At 42.4% G+C, this 15021-nt stretch overlaps 1 pseudogene; it reads left to right on the top strand.

Moving 5' to 3' along the window:
• Positions 1-1486: 1486 nt before the first annotated feature.
• Positions 1487-14720, top strand: LOC115138172 (splicing factor 1-like; annotated as a pseudogene).
• The last annotated feature ends 301 nt before the right edge of the window (positions 14721-15021 follow it).

Below are 15021 nucleotides of genomic sequence, written 5' to 3'. Positions count from 1 at the left end.
TCCGAGATGTGGTCACCCTAGATACTAAAATAATAACTATTGATCAAGTGGACTTTGTCCTTCAAATTAATGTTAGATTTAAATTATGCAGACTAACTGTGAAATATTGTGATTAGTCGATCTGTATAATCACATATTATTGCCCTATTATGTGGTCTGAATTTAGTGAAAAGTGGATATTTTATTCTGGAAAATTCCTGCCGCTTGAGCAGTCAGCGTTTTACAGCTGTGTGAGTGTGTTTTAGTATTTTGGAATGCTAATGTGGAATGTACCAACTCAAATTTAAATCATTTACACCACTCAGGGCCCCCGAGTGCCGCAGCGGTCTATGGCACTGCATCACAGTGCTAGAGGCGTCACTACAAACCCTGGTTTGATCCCTGGCTGTATCACAACTGGCCATGATCGGCAGTCCTATAGGTGGCACAATTGGTCCAGCATCGTCCTGGTTAGGGTTTGGCCGGCGTAGGCCGTCATTGTAAATAAGAATTTGTTTAAGGTTAAATAAAAAAAATACACAAACAGATTTAGACTAAATGAGTCCCAGTATTCAAAGATGCCTGTAATATACCAATACACTAACGCTGAGAATATTTCACAAATGTTAACATACACCATTAGTCAAATTGACCCCAGAATTGGTATATAAACTCAGTATATTAAGTAATGACTATAAGATTACCTGCTGCATTCAAAGAGAACTAAACTATAGCACTAGATTAAACTTCACTTGAGTCATCCTTCTGGTATTGATAGATAAACATGGACATTTTCTCTGATTGCACATAAAGGAATATAGTTCCTACATGATAATGCTTGCTTTGTTATCCAACTGTCATCCTTCGAACTCAGTTCATTGCTGCTGACGGGCTATATTTATAATAATCTAATATCAAGAAGAGCATACCCACCATAACTTGTTTTTCAATGTTTTGTCTACTATTTGTAGTATGGAGTGGTGATATTCCTAATTTCAATGCAATCATGTGTTAAAGTTTGTCAGTGCATGTTTATTTTTTTTATTTAAACGTATTAATCCAAAGCGACACGTGAAGTGCTTCCCTGGTACTACCACCGAGGTATAACTAAAACGAGCACCAGGGGCACAACTGTACGGTCGCGCGCGCAGGTAATGATAGGCGGACACCAAATGTCAAAGCCCAATCAAAGAGTGTGGCTCAATGATTGTCAAGATTAGAGTCCAATCGTTTTTCGAGGAAATTGAGCGATGGCAGATTGACGCTATGTTTTATCCAATGATAACAACGGGCACCACAGTCACAACTGGGCGGTTGCGCGCGCAGGTAATGGTCAACACATTTCAAAGCCCAATCAAATAGTGTAGCTAAATGATTGTCAAGATTAGAGTCCAATCGTTTTTTGAGGAAGTTGAGACACTATGTTTTATCCAATGAAAAGCGGGACGTTTCGGCTGGCACTGCTCTACACCAATAGCTGTGCTACGATGTACAGTTCGTCCGCCTTTGTGATATTCCGCTGTGCGCCATCTTGTGCCCCCCCCCAGCGCGAGTGGGGAAGGTTGTGCAAGTCGTTGAATTTAATATTTCTTAATATATTTACAAGCCTAATTTAATACAACCTTAATTTGAAACAGAGCACATTTGGAAATGGCTACGGGAGCAAATGCAACCCCTCTGGGGAAGCTGCACCCGAGTATTGGCGCTAAACGAGGCTTTGAAGCCGGGCCCGGTGCTGGGTTAATGCCTACACCGGGGCCGCCTGTTTCCTTTCCTTCGCTCCCGAATTTTCAGCCCCCAATTCCAAACGTCTCTTTCCCGCAAGCTCACCCAGTATTTACTGCGGTGGCCGCTTTTCCCACCCCGCCACAACCACCGATAGGAGCAGGAATTCCGTCTCAGTCAGGTAAGCCGGGCTAGCTAACGTTATCTAGAGAAAGGTCTGCAGTGCAAGGCTGGTGTTGCTGGGATGAGCTAGCTAGCTAGATATGTTTTCGCCGCTGATAGCTAACTTTAACTGATCATTCACGTTTATGCGAAACATTGCAACTTCAGACATGCAGCATTATCACCCTGGCAAGTGAAGTGAACAAGATAAAGATAGCTAGACATTAATTAGTAATTAGTTAACGCTAGTTAGCAAACAATGCGCGGTAGTTACAAGTACAATGCTTTTGTGTAATAACTAGTTCATTGCAGCCGCGGTAGAGCCCCGTTTCATAATATTACCATGTGTTCCAGTTGCCTGTCGTAGTTTTGAAGTAATCACGAAAAAATGGGCCCTTATTTTTAGGGCATTTTTCACCCTGGCGTCGTCTTTTAGCTGTGTAACGTTAGCTGACGTTAACGTCACTAATTTAACATTTAGCTAGTTGTCTGTTAATCCATTTGTAAATTCGGTGAACATGTATAAATACTCAAATTGAGAATACTCTCTATCTCATCTGTCAGACTTCGGTCAGAAAAAATCCAGGAAAAGAAGCCGCTGGAGTAGCGAGACACCCGACCAGAAGACAGTCATTCCTGGCATGCCCACCGTCATCCCGCCTGGACTGACTCGGGATCAGGAGAGGGCCTATATAGGTAACCATCTTTTCCACTACTGTATAACTGAACTGTAAACTGCACTGTACTAGTGTTTTAGATATACAGGAAATCAGTCAAGTCAAGGGGCGTTAATGTAGCGTGTTCTTCTTTACCTGACCCAGTGGGACCCAGTTGTGATTTCCTCACGTTTTGCACATTGAAATGTTGTGCATAGGTCCTGACATGTTTGCTAAATTTCATCAGTAAGAGTTGATTGAATCAGATAACAGGACATGTTGGGTCACTCACTGGTAGAGCTGGGAGACTGACCAAAATCCAGACTGGTGCATAACCACAAGGTTGAAATGCATTCTTCAAGGTGATTCAAGTACAGTATTTGCCAATACATTTAAGGAAAAAAATGGAGAGGGAAAAAAAGTTTAAATTATGCAACTGAAACTATAATTCAAAATCCTATTGCTCAGATGAAATTCAGTATTCTTATCCACTGAGTATACTAACTTGTTGATGTGGAGTGTGAAGGAAGGCCATTGTCCTAAGACAAGGAGGTACAATAATGTGGTTCTCCTATAGCACGCTTTTTGTGGCATTAAGGTTTGCATACCACTGGACATCCATTAGCAAATCAGAAGGGTGTTGCTGCTTGCCGTGTAATTGTTTTGGGCTGCAGGTCACTGTCCCCTTGTACTTCACCAACTTCCCTGGCATGAAAGGGTCTACCCACGTTGTCCTTGTAACATGCAAAATGATTCCTTGATATCATACATGTGAGTTTAATGTGTGAGCAATGGCGAAAGCTTCATACTCATTTCCAGTGCATCCTTTAAAATAGGCACTCATCTGGATGTTTTCAGACCAAATTAGTTTAAGAAACGGTTGGCTTGACAATAACTGCCTTTCAGCAGTAGTGTAACACCACCAAACTGGCTTTAGACACTTGTAAGGTGTTTGAAGCAGGTGAATCTACCCCTTAATAACAGAAGGGGTTATCAATGTATGTCATTGTTTATGGTTGGTCTTCCTTGGTATGTAAACATTCATTTCTGCCAGGGTTGGGCGGTATCCAGATACTTTTTTTTTCTTGATCCAGTAGGGGATTGATTATCTGCTGTTCCCAAGAAGCTTGATCTTGCAAGCTAGCCACTTAGCTGGCAAGTTAGCAATCCAAATGCATAGCTGGAGCCCTGAGCTTGAGAATTTATTTGGCACATCTGGGATCGTTAACTTAGTTATAAGCCATTAATTTATTTTTTATTGTGTTCAAAGTCATGCTGTCTGTATTTCAAAATACCTCAGAATATGGCATACCGCCCAAGCCTAATTTGTGCCTGCCTTATGTTCTCACTTCTATGTTTACATTGCTCATTCAAAACAAGAATTGCATGGGGGGTCCAAAGGGATTTGTTTGAAGCCCGTAAGATGAAATAGCAGTGAAATATCAATTCACAGGGGCTGTCTTCATCTCTGGCATCATTTCTCAATTAAAGCAGAAACTTCATAATTGAGTCATTGTTGAATCTTGTCAGGAAAGGGTGGGAGTTTTTTACATAACAAATAGCTCCTCAGCTGTAGCTCTACAGGAATGCAGGCAGTGACACTTCAACTTTATTAATGTATATTGTGTTAGTCCTATTTGTGGATCAGGCTCCACTTTTATGCCAAAGCCACATTCAACTACCGTCGTATGACAGTCTCAAATTTAAATTATTCTTGAATCTTTTGGGGTGGGGTTTGGAATGTGGTTAATTTATGCTGGCGGGCATCGAATGGAACTCTGGTCTAATGATCCACGCTAAAATGTTTCTGTTTAAACCCTTCATCACTGGGATGCCACATTTTTCACCTGTGCATTTGTAGAACATCCTGGAGCTTGTTGTTAGCTATTGACGACAGTTCACTTTCAGTTCAGTGAATTGGTTCTAGAGTTTTGCATGGTCATTTTGGTACCTCCGTTTCCCAGAAATGAAGAAGGGTTTTTACTTGCGTAGAATATTTGCTGAATTTCAGAAGTAATTTTATTCCCCTTGTATTTTCATGTAAATGATTCATCATTCATTGTAGTCATGTTTTTGCCTGTCAAACAAATGAGACAGTGCTTGAATTTAGATTGCACTGTCTCCAGCTGAATGTTATTTTTGTAACCACATTTCTCTCCATCCTTCTTGTTTTTCTTTCCTAACCTGAATTCTTCCAGTCCAACTGCAGATCGAAGACCTGACTCGTAAACTGCGTACAGGAGACCTGGGAATCCCTGTTAACCCTGAGGACAGGTCGGGAAAAGTTTTAAACCCACGAACAGTAACATTTTCTCTACCTTCTTGTCGTTCTTTTTGACGCCAAATGTTGGTCTTGGGTAAAATGATACTTATTTCTCAGAAGATGCTTTAGGTCCCGAAGTTTAGTAGGTTTAGTTGCCACAGTAAGGATGAGTTATTATCCAGCAAGGGTAGTGTCATAAATAACATGATATGTTCTCCTTCCAGTAGTATTTAGGGATGTCATACTTCTAGGTGCTTATAGTCACAACTTCCAGGATGACTGAAGACTAAAGTTTTGCTCAGAATTACTTTTTAGTGTTACATCCCAATCTGTGCAGTTGGGTAGTTATTTTGTAAATGTAATCCGTTAGTTTCTAGTTACCTGTAATCAGTTAGGTACCTTTTGGATTACCCAAATTCCTTAATGAGATCAATTCCCCTTAAGAAGCATTAGAAGAAGACAAAAAGGACCCATTCCTTTTCCTGCTCTTTCCTGGCAATCCATCAAACACATTTGGTGTGCCATAATAGTGGTCTCTGACCTGTGGTCAGTCTCGCTCAGGTGGAACAAACTCAAATGTGCACCTTTTTTCAATGTTGAATTGAATGTCATTGAGAAAACAAAGGTGTTCAAATGTACATTTTAGTCATTTAGCAGGTGCTCTTATCAGAGCGACTTACATTATTGCCTTAATCTTAAGATGGCTAGGTGACACAACACATCACAATCGTAGCAAGTACATTTTTCCTCAACAAAGTAGTTATCAGAAAAGACAATTGCATATATATGTGTGTGTGTGATTACTTTTTTTTACTCCCTGGGCCAATTTGTTAGATGTAGATCTTCATTTCTGAATTGGTAGGCATCTAAATAGGAAGGAGTAAAAGGTGGTAATTATATAAACCTCATGGCTCTGCGTTAAGGTGTGCTGTGAAGTTACCATGGTCACCTCTGGTTTACTTGGGTGTTCAAGCATTTCCAGTTTACGTTTATACCCATCTAAATGAGCCTCGTAAGAGTTTGTATCCTTATAATATTCCTATATTCCATAATTATTTTCTTATACTTAAATGGTATATTATGGAATTATTACAATGCATTACTTTGTGCTCTGTCAAAAGACTCTGTCAATTGCCCTAATATTCTGAACTCCCCTATGTCTTTATTTGGACAGTGAAACTAAAATGTTTCATTTGACTTTATACTGGATCTGGTATCAAATGTTTCATGAGGCAAAAGTACAGAATTTCGCCTTTCATTTATGGGGATTTTCATACATATCTGTTTTACCGTTTAGAAATGAATGCACTTTATGCATGTACTCTCCCTCCCCCATTTGAAAGTGTAAAAACAGTTTTCGGGTGGATATGGGCCAGGTTTCATAAAACATCTTAAGTGTTTACCTTATGGACTAATTTCCCCTTACCTAAGTGAATCGTTTAAGGGCGTTGCATAGAGCCGCTCAAATATTTCCTTAGTTAAGGGCATACGTAAGGGGTTTTAGGGTAGTTTGAAGGCACGTATAGCGGAAGGAGTATCTGGTTACCGTGGAGATGGCCTGATTCACTGACTAAACATCTCAAAGAGATCACTTTCATTTTGTGAGATGGCAAAATTAAGTTTATACAGCCAAGACAGGATAACTAAATTGCTTTAGAAGATAATAAACTATGTTTCTTGTAGTTACTGTTCTTTTTTCTCAACTTGTTTATATTACTTTCTCTAGCTTACAGAGTAGCTGTAGCTAACTAGCCAGCTAGCTTTGTAGCCATGGATCGTGCACCTTCCATTGTTTAGCTAAGTAGCTAGCTGGTTGACGTTTTCCTTTTGTAACCAGAGCAGATGAAATCAACATTCACCTCTATAAATGCTGTTTCCATTGATATCGATACATAATGAGACAGTTAAGGGACCTCATGAACACCCTTAACTTTTGAACTTAATTTAACGGGGAAATTCACCATAAAATGTAATGTCAAACTGTCTTAAAGTTAAGGAAACTTTAAGGGAAAAGATGAGGGGAAAATTTTACCTAAGGTGTTTTATGCAACCGTGCCATGATATTTGTTCCACTGTAACTTTCTCACTCATTATCCACAATTAATTCATGAATATCCAGAATCATGTTAACATCCACCTTAATGTAGAAGTTTTCTAAAATGTATTATATTCTTATTTATAATATAAGTGACTACAAAATGATACAGTACATTATTTATCATTTAGTTCCTATTGGACAAAACAACGTAATCTGAAACACAGTCTGCGAATGCATCCAACAAGTTTGACATGCCACAAGCTTGATGTAGTCATTGCGTGCTTGGAATATGGGACCAACTACTACACTTTTGACTACTTTAATACGCAATGAGGGGAATTTAGCCAAATACTAATATATATTTATTCAAATGTGGGGACTAGATGCATAAAGGGCCTTCATTACTAAATGGTAAAACATATGAAACATTTGATCTCTAATCCAAAATGCTAGACTAAAGAGCCAAATGTCGCTTCACTGTCCAAATAAATACGTAGGGGGGTGTATATCACACTTGCTATATATTTCTTTCTGCCTTAGCTGTGACCTCTTGTATTTATCTATCATGGTCTTATTTTTGTTGACTATAATTGAGCTAATATGTCGACTTGTGCGTCATGGTTTAGCCGTTTCCTGTCAACTCAGATGTTGACAATGTGTTAGAGTTTTTTTTAGAATGCATCTTAGATTATCACCGTTTCTTCAACTTGAAAGTAGGTTTGGGTCAGTACTTATGACAAAGTTCATCTATTTTTGGTTTAACAGCTTATTATGATTGCGTATTTCTCCTTTTGATAGTCATAGAGCTGTAAGTTAAAGTGAGTAAGTAGACCCAGATCTAACATCTTAAATAGTTACTCAATGATATACAGATTGCTATATGAACAACCAACTAGGACAGGTTTGGTTTTCAGTAATGGGTTTCTTTAGAATAGCCTGTTTCTGCCAGTGCTTGACTTGACTTTAATCCTAATGTGTTACCCTTTTTTCTTGGCTTGTCTCGTAAATTCAAATGGTCCTACCTTTGTTAGATTCCACCTGAAACCTGACAAATTAACTTTTAACCGTTGGGTGTTTTTCCATGGTCATTAATGGGTTTTCCATAATGAAGCTTCCCAAAGTTCCGCCCAGGGGATTCGACAGTATTCCAGTTGGAACTTTGAGGCTCTGGAGGAGAAACACCTCTGATCCTGGCTATTCCGGAATGACACAGATCGGCTCTGACACTGTAGAAGTCTGCATCTATTATTCCAGCAGGAAATGTCATAATATTTTTATGAGTGTGAGATTGATCTCTCTTTGTTGGCCACTGTCCCTGTCGTCTGTATTTGACATAGTTTCATTGTAATCTTAATCAGATATTTCCACAGCGACAACAAAAAGCTCATCGCAGGACGCTAATATTGTCACTCCAACAAATAACAGGAGTGTTTCAGGTTGTCACCGGTGGAAATTTCAAGATTTAAAAAGAGAACCCTTTCCTCTATTTCGATTTTTCTACTTTTTCTCTCCTGAATTATTAGGCCGAATGTTAGCTCTCTTGTGGGTGAGCGCACTATGAAAAGGGTTAACTTCTAACCATAATTCATTTTCTCTAACCCAAATTACCCCTCGTCACCTTAACCTTTTTCAAACGCAGAGCCTCTAATGCAGAGTAACAGGTTTTCAGGTGTTCCATCCAAGAGGAGGTATGGACCTGGCTTAAACACCCACCACCTCAGCATCCAATATGGCACCTTCTGCACCTTCTGACTCCCAAAACCAGCAGTTCCTTGAGGAATGCATCCTTTTTTTGCCCTTTGCAACCTGTATGCAGGATTAATTCTGTCCCCCCCCCCCCCCCCTCTTTTTTTTCCTTCTATACTGAACAAAAATATAAACACAACATGCAACAATTTCAAGGAGTTTACCGAGTTATAGTTCATATAAGGAAATCATTCAATTGAAATAAATTCTCTGATATATGGATTTCACATGACCGGGAATACAGATATGCATCTGTTGGTCACAGATACCTTTAAAAAAGGTAAGGGCATGGATCAGAAAACCAGTCAGTATCTGGTGTAACCACTGTTTGCCTCATGCAGCGTGACACATCTCCTTTACAGAGTTGATCAGGCTGTTGATTGTGGCCTGTGAAATGTTGTCCCACTCCTCATCAATGACTGTTTGATGTTGGTGAGAACTGGAACACGCTGTTGTACATGTCAGTCCAGAGCATCCCAAACATGCTTAATGGGTGACATGTCTGGTGAGTAAGCAGGCCATAGAACACATTTTCAGCTTTTAGGAATTGTGTACAGATCTTTGCGACATGGGGTTGTGCTGAAACATTAGGTGATGGCGGCGGATGAATGGCACAATAATGGACCTTAGGATCTCGTCACGGTATATCTGTGCATTCAAATTGCCATTGATAAAAAGCAATTGTTCATTGTCTGTAGCTTATGCCTGCCCATATTATAACCCCGCAGCCACCATGGGGCACTCTGTTCACAATGTTGACATCAGCAAACAGCTCGCCCACACGACGCCAAGCACTCAGTCTGCGGTTGTGAGCCCGGTTGGACATACTGCCAAATAGTCTAAAATGACGTTTGAGGTGGCTTATGGTAGAGAAATTAACATTCAAATCTCTGGCAACAGCTCGGGTGGACACTTCTGCAGTCAGATGCTAATTAGTGGCCTTGTGTTGTCCTCAGCACAAGGTGCACCTGTGTAATGATCAGCTTCTTGATATGCCACACTTGTCGGGTGGCTGGATTATATATTTTAATTACATTTTTTTTATGTCGATTATCTTGGTAAAGGAGAAATGCTCACCAACAGGGATGTAAACAAATTTGTGTACAAAACTTGAGAGAAATAAGCTTTTTGTGCATATAGAATATTTCTGTGATCTTTTATTTTCGCTCATAAAACATGAAACCAACATGTTGCGTTCATATTTTTGTTCAGTGTAGATTTAGTTGATGAAGTTGTGGTTGCCCCTTCAGAGTAGTCTTTATTACATATCACAAGGTGATATGTCCCCATTTTTAAGACGTGTATAAAATACCAGAACCGAATTGGGCAGTCCAACGCTACAGCCTATTAGCAACCAAACTTCTTGAATTCTCAAAAGGAAATTAGCACCAATATTGATATCTCATAACAAGCCCTATGAGAGAACACTTTATTTTCTCCACCAGTGACCGAAATGCTTGCTTGTAACCATTGTTTTTCTTGCATTGCCTTCCCTTCACTGATAAGTGGCTTGGAGACATGACCATGCTATTATGAAGTGGTCCTTAAAATGTTTTATTTCATGGTAACCTTATTTAAGGCGTAGTTAGACATAGGGAAACTTGCGTATGGTTGTCAGTGGTCTTAGAGATATGAATGTTTGTCTGTCTACTCTCTCCCCTCCCCAAGGTCCCCGTCTCCAGAGCCCATCTACAACAGCGAGGGGAAGAGGCTGAATACCAGGGAGTACCGCACACGCAAGAAGATCGAGGAGGAGCGTCACTCCCTCATCACCGATATGGTGGCACTCAACCCTGAGTTCAAGCCCCCCGCTGACTACAAGTATGTTTTCTCTATCTCCTAACATAGTCTTGTTTATTTGGATCCCCGTTAGCCGTTATTAAAGCAACCGCTGTTTACCCTCTAGTTTGATTCCTGCTCCTTCCAGAATGGTTTATTTCTTGTTTGTTCCCTATGGTGGTGTTGTGATATCTCATTTTCCTTTATGGTTGGTCTGAATTTCAGAGCTATTGCTGTAGGTCTCTGGTACTTTTCACATGGCTTCTGAGAACAGCCATGCTTTATTTTCTTCACCTTGGCATGAATGTGTAGAGAATGTGTTATAGCCTTCACTATACTGAACATAATTGTCCCCCACAGGCCCCCAGCTACTAGGGTCAACGACAAGGTGATGATCCCACAGGACGAGTACCCCGAGATTAACTTTGTTGGGTTGCTCATTGGGCCACGGTGAGTTATAGGCCTTTACCATGGATCTATCTAATGTTCCTTTTGTGTTGTGGGTCTATTTGGGGATTTGCCTAGAAGCCCAGTAGGTGGCGCCTATGAGTCCTTACTGCAACACAAACACACAGTGTGTGTTACTTGTGTCCTTGCAGTGGCAACACCCTGAAGAACATAGAGAAGGAGTGCTGTGCCAAGATCATGATCCGTGGCAAGGGCTCTGTGAAGGAGGGCAAGGTGGGCCGTAAGGACGGTCAGATGCTGCCAGGGGAGGACGAGCCGCTGCACGCCCTGGTCACCGCCAACACCATGGAGAACGTCAAGAAGGCGGTGGAACAGGTCAGCTCACACCCCCACACCTATCATACTTACAACTCATTATCTACTACGAGCTTACCTTTCAGTGTCCATTGAGTTGGATTATACTGCCACGATGCAGTTGTATTTTGATTTGTCCACACATACTGAGAGTGGTCCAATCTGGTATCCTCCGTAGATCCGTACCATCCTGAAGCAGGGCATCGAGACCCCCGAGGACCAGAACGACCTGAGGAAGATGCAGCTGAGGGAGCTGGCCAGACTCAACGGCACCCTGAGAGAGGACGACAACCGGTGAGCCTGCCACATTTTGACAGCAGCCATTCTGTAACGCTTGCATAATTGCATATACCCTGTCTGGCCTGGATAAATCTGTTATCCTCTTCACTTCTCTTGGTTAAATATGAAATGCTTCTCTTTGTTCCCCACCCAGGATTCTTCGTCCGTGGCAGAGCACTGAACCCCGCAGTGTCACCAACACCACCCTCTGTACCAAGTGCGGTGGCGCAGGCCATATCTCCTCTGACTGCAAGTTCACCAGGTAACTAACCAGCTACATACTGTTGTGTAAAGGATTTCTGGTCAGAAAGCAGTCTCTTTGCTTAAACACATTGAATGAAAGATCATTTTTTGCTAGCCCAATCTGGTACTAGAGATGATGCCAGGAACCTGCCCCTTGAGGCGTTGCAGTCGGACTGTAAGTGTGGAGTCTGTGTCATGATAGTGGCGTAGAGTGACATGTCTACACAGAGGACCCAGAACAGTGGCTACTTGGAGTGATTGTAGCTCTGACAGAAAATAAGGCCATTCAGGATCTTTTCCAAAAATCGACCATGTATTATAAGGACCTATCTCCTCTTTCTAGCTCCTTTGCGGCGCCCAGGGCAGGTGAGCCTCCCCAGTCTGCCCAGGACAAGGCCCGTATGGACAAGGAGTATCTGTCCCTCATGGCTGAGCTAGGCGAGGCCCCTGTACCTTCCTCTGGCGGGGGACACTGCAACAACCAGAACAGTGGCCACAACAGAGGCAACAACAACAACCAGCCACCACCGGTGAGTTAAATGAAGTGACGAGCACAACCTGAGCTTCCATTTTCTTAGTCTATCCATAAAAATGGGCCTTTACATTCCAAGTTAGAATATTCATGGATTTGAGTTTCATCAGCAGACGAGACGATGAACAATACAAGTGCCTCTCGTCTCATTCTGTGTTTGTACTGCAGAGCCGTCCTCCCTGGATGAACTCTGGCCAGTCTGAGAACAGGAACTTCAACAGCATGCACGGAGGCCACGGCGGTCATGGCAACCAACACGGGGGTCATGGCAACCACGGAGGTCACGGAGGCCACCACAACTTCCCACCCCCCATGTCCAACATGGGAGGGCACAACATGCCCCACAACAATGGAATGCCACCCCCGTGGATGCAGCCCCCACCGCCCCCCATGGGCCAGGGACACGGCCACCATATGGGTAGGATAGAGACAGCCTGCTGTCGAAATGTGCCGTCTGTGTTGTTGTATCCCGTTTCCGTTTTGTTATCCCAGTTTGTAAATTGCGTTGGTGGTGTCATGTACACACAAATGTAATAAACACAGGCCTTCTGTGCTTTGCCTTTGTAATCCAATCGGTTGTGTCCATTCATATTTCCTCCGTTTGTCTTCAGGTCTGCTGCCACCACCCATGGGTATGATGCCACCACCACCTCCGCCCCCCAACAACCAGCCTCCCCCGCCACCCTCAGGTCCCCTGCCACCATGGCAACAGCAGGCCCCCCCACCCCCTCCCGCCAGCAGCATGGCCACTAGTGTACCACTGCCATGGCAACAAAGTAAGAACACTAGCTGCAGGCTCTTTGTTTCTGAAGCTTTGACCAGTTAACCAGAAAAGTACAGCCAGTTTCTCACTCTTTTCATGGTAGCTTTTGTAGATTTGACACATGGCGCCTTTACATAGAAAATGTTTTGTGTTTCATCATTCCTGTACGATCTTAGAGGGATATCTAATGTTGAGTAAGTGCAGCATGTTTTTTGTTGTATGTCCTACTAACTACAGTTCTTTCCTCCCCAGATACCACCACAACATCCAGTCCTGGCTCTGGCAACCTGCCCCCCTGGCAGCAGCCCCAACAGTCCGCTGCCTCGGCCGCCCAGCCCCCTCCCCCCATGGGCAACCCCTCCATGGTCCCCCTCCGCCAGGGGTGCAGCCCCCTCTCCCCCCGGCGCCCCACCTCCCCTCCTCCCCCACCCCCGGCTCGGCTGGCATGATGTACGCCCCTCCTCCCCCTCCGCCCATGGACCCTCCAACTTTGTCACCATGATGGGGATGGGGGTGACGGGCATGCCCCCTTCGGTATGCCCCCGCACCACCACCTCCACCCCCTCAGAATTAAACACCCTCTGTACCCCCCAGGTTCCTCAGTCTCAACCACACAGCCCTCCCAGATTTTACCCAACACCATGGACTCGCAGCACACCACACAACCAGCTACCCAATGGACTGATACGCAGCTCTGCCCAGGGCATATAGTTGTTCAGTAAAATGACATGACCTGTGCTATACTCTCTTAATCACAGTCCTGGTTAACGTGCAGAGAAACTCCTCAAACAAGGGAGGTGGTGTGGTTGAATTTGTACATTTTCTTTACAGAATTTTTCTTTTTTTTTAAAGTTAGTGTTTTTGTTGACTGTGTAGGCTCTCTGTGTCCATCCAACACTGTTGCTGTGCATAGAGTATATGGTATGCCTTGTATCTATTTTGCAGGGCTTACTCCCCTCCATGGTTGGCTTATAACTGTTTCACCATCTCTCACACCAAATAAATAATAATAAAGCTTTGGTTTGCCGACTGGACTGGAGCTGAAGCTTAGTAACTATTCGTTTTCATTTACAGTGATATTTTACTGTTCGGATGATCCAGACAGTTTAGTAGGCATGGCAGTCCAATGGACTCGAGCTTCATTCATCGTCATGTTCCATTCATTTGCTGTGGTTTCACCGGCGCTGAATAGTTTTGTAATTACACCTGATGTGAAGTGTAATTGCGCAGATCTTTTGGATATGAGAATCTCCTTCCTAATTCTTTTGTCAGAGAAACGGGTCTTTTGTAATGCTGTCTGATTTCAGAGGTTTTGGGTTCTATCAATTTTTTTGCATAATTTCTAATCCCCTATAATTTTATTTTGTAATTTGTTTTTCAAACCCTGTAAGCTGTTTCTAATGAACTTTTTCCCCAGATGCAAATTAATTTAGGTCCATGAGGATGCAGCAGGGAATAGGACTTAGGATCCTAGAGTGAGTTGGCTTAAAAAGATACTCTGAACTACTTCTGCTTCTAATCGTATGTGTGATTGTTCTGTTAACAACCTCTCCCCTCCTTGCTATGATCTGTAGCTGTGTGCAGTGCTTATATCGCCTCTGCAACATCACCACGCCTTCTGTTCTCTTGTTGTTGCTTGATGAGAAAAAAGAATACATGATGTTAGATGATGATATACAATTTGTATTTTTACTCTATTTTTGGAATTGGTTTGTCAGCCCTGTTTTCGGTCTAGCCTGAATGAATAGTCCTTGCAATGTTGCTTGATTGTTATTAAAACTGAATATCTTTAATTTTGCTGTCGTTTTCTTTTTGCCTTGCAAAAGTGTCATCGCTGACGCTTGAATACAGCTTCCACAGACCATCTTTTTCATCCGTGTAGACAGAATGCTTGCTCAGCCTCCCTCAATTTATGTAACATCCTAGTCATGAGGCTGTTTTTCTGTGTACTATGTCTGCAGTCCTACATCCAAGAATACAAGTACTTTTATTGGTTTTACTTTAGTTTCTTTCACATGCCTTGTGTAAATCAATCTTGCAGGTAAAAACAAAGGTGTGCAGGTGAGGTTGGGTTTATGAAAACTACACAAAAAA

Source organism: Oncorhynchus nerka, linkage group LG12 (assembly GCF_034236695.1).
Source record: "Oncorhynchus nerka isolate Pitt River linkage group LG12, Oner_Uvic_2.0, whole genome shotgun sequence".
Classification (NCBI taxonomy): domain Eukaryota; kingdom Metazoa; phylum Chordata; class Actinopteri; order Salmoniformes; family Salmonidae; genus Oncorhynchus; species Oncorhynchus nerka.
The sequence above is the reverse complement of the archived record's forward strand: the minus strand, read 5'-3'. Positions and strand labels throughout refer to the sequence as shown.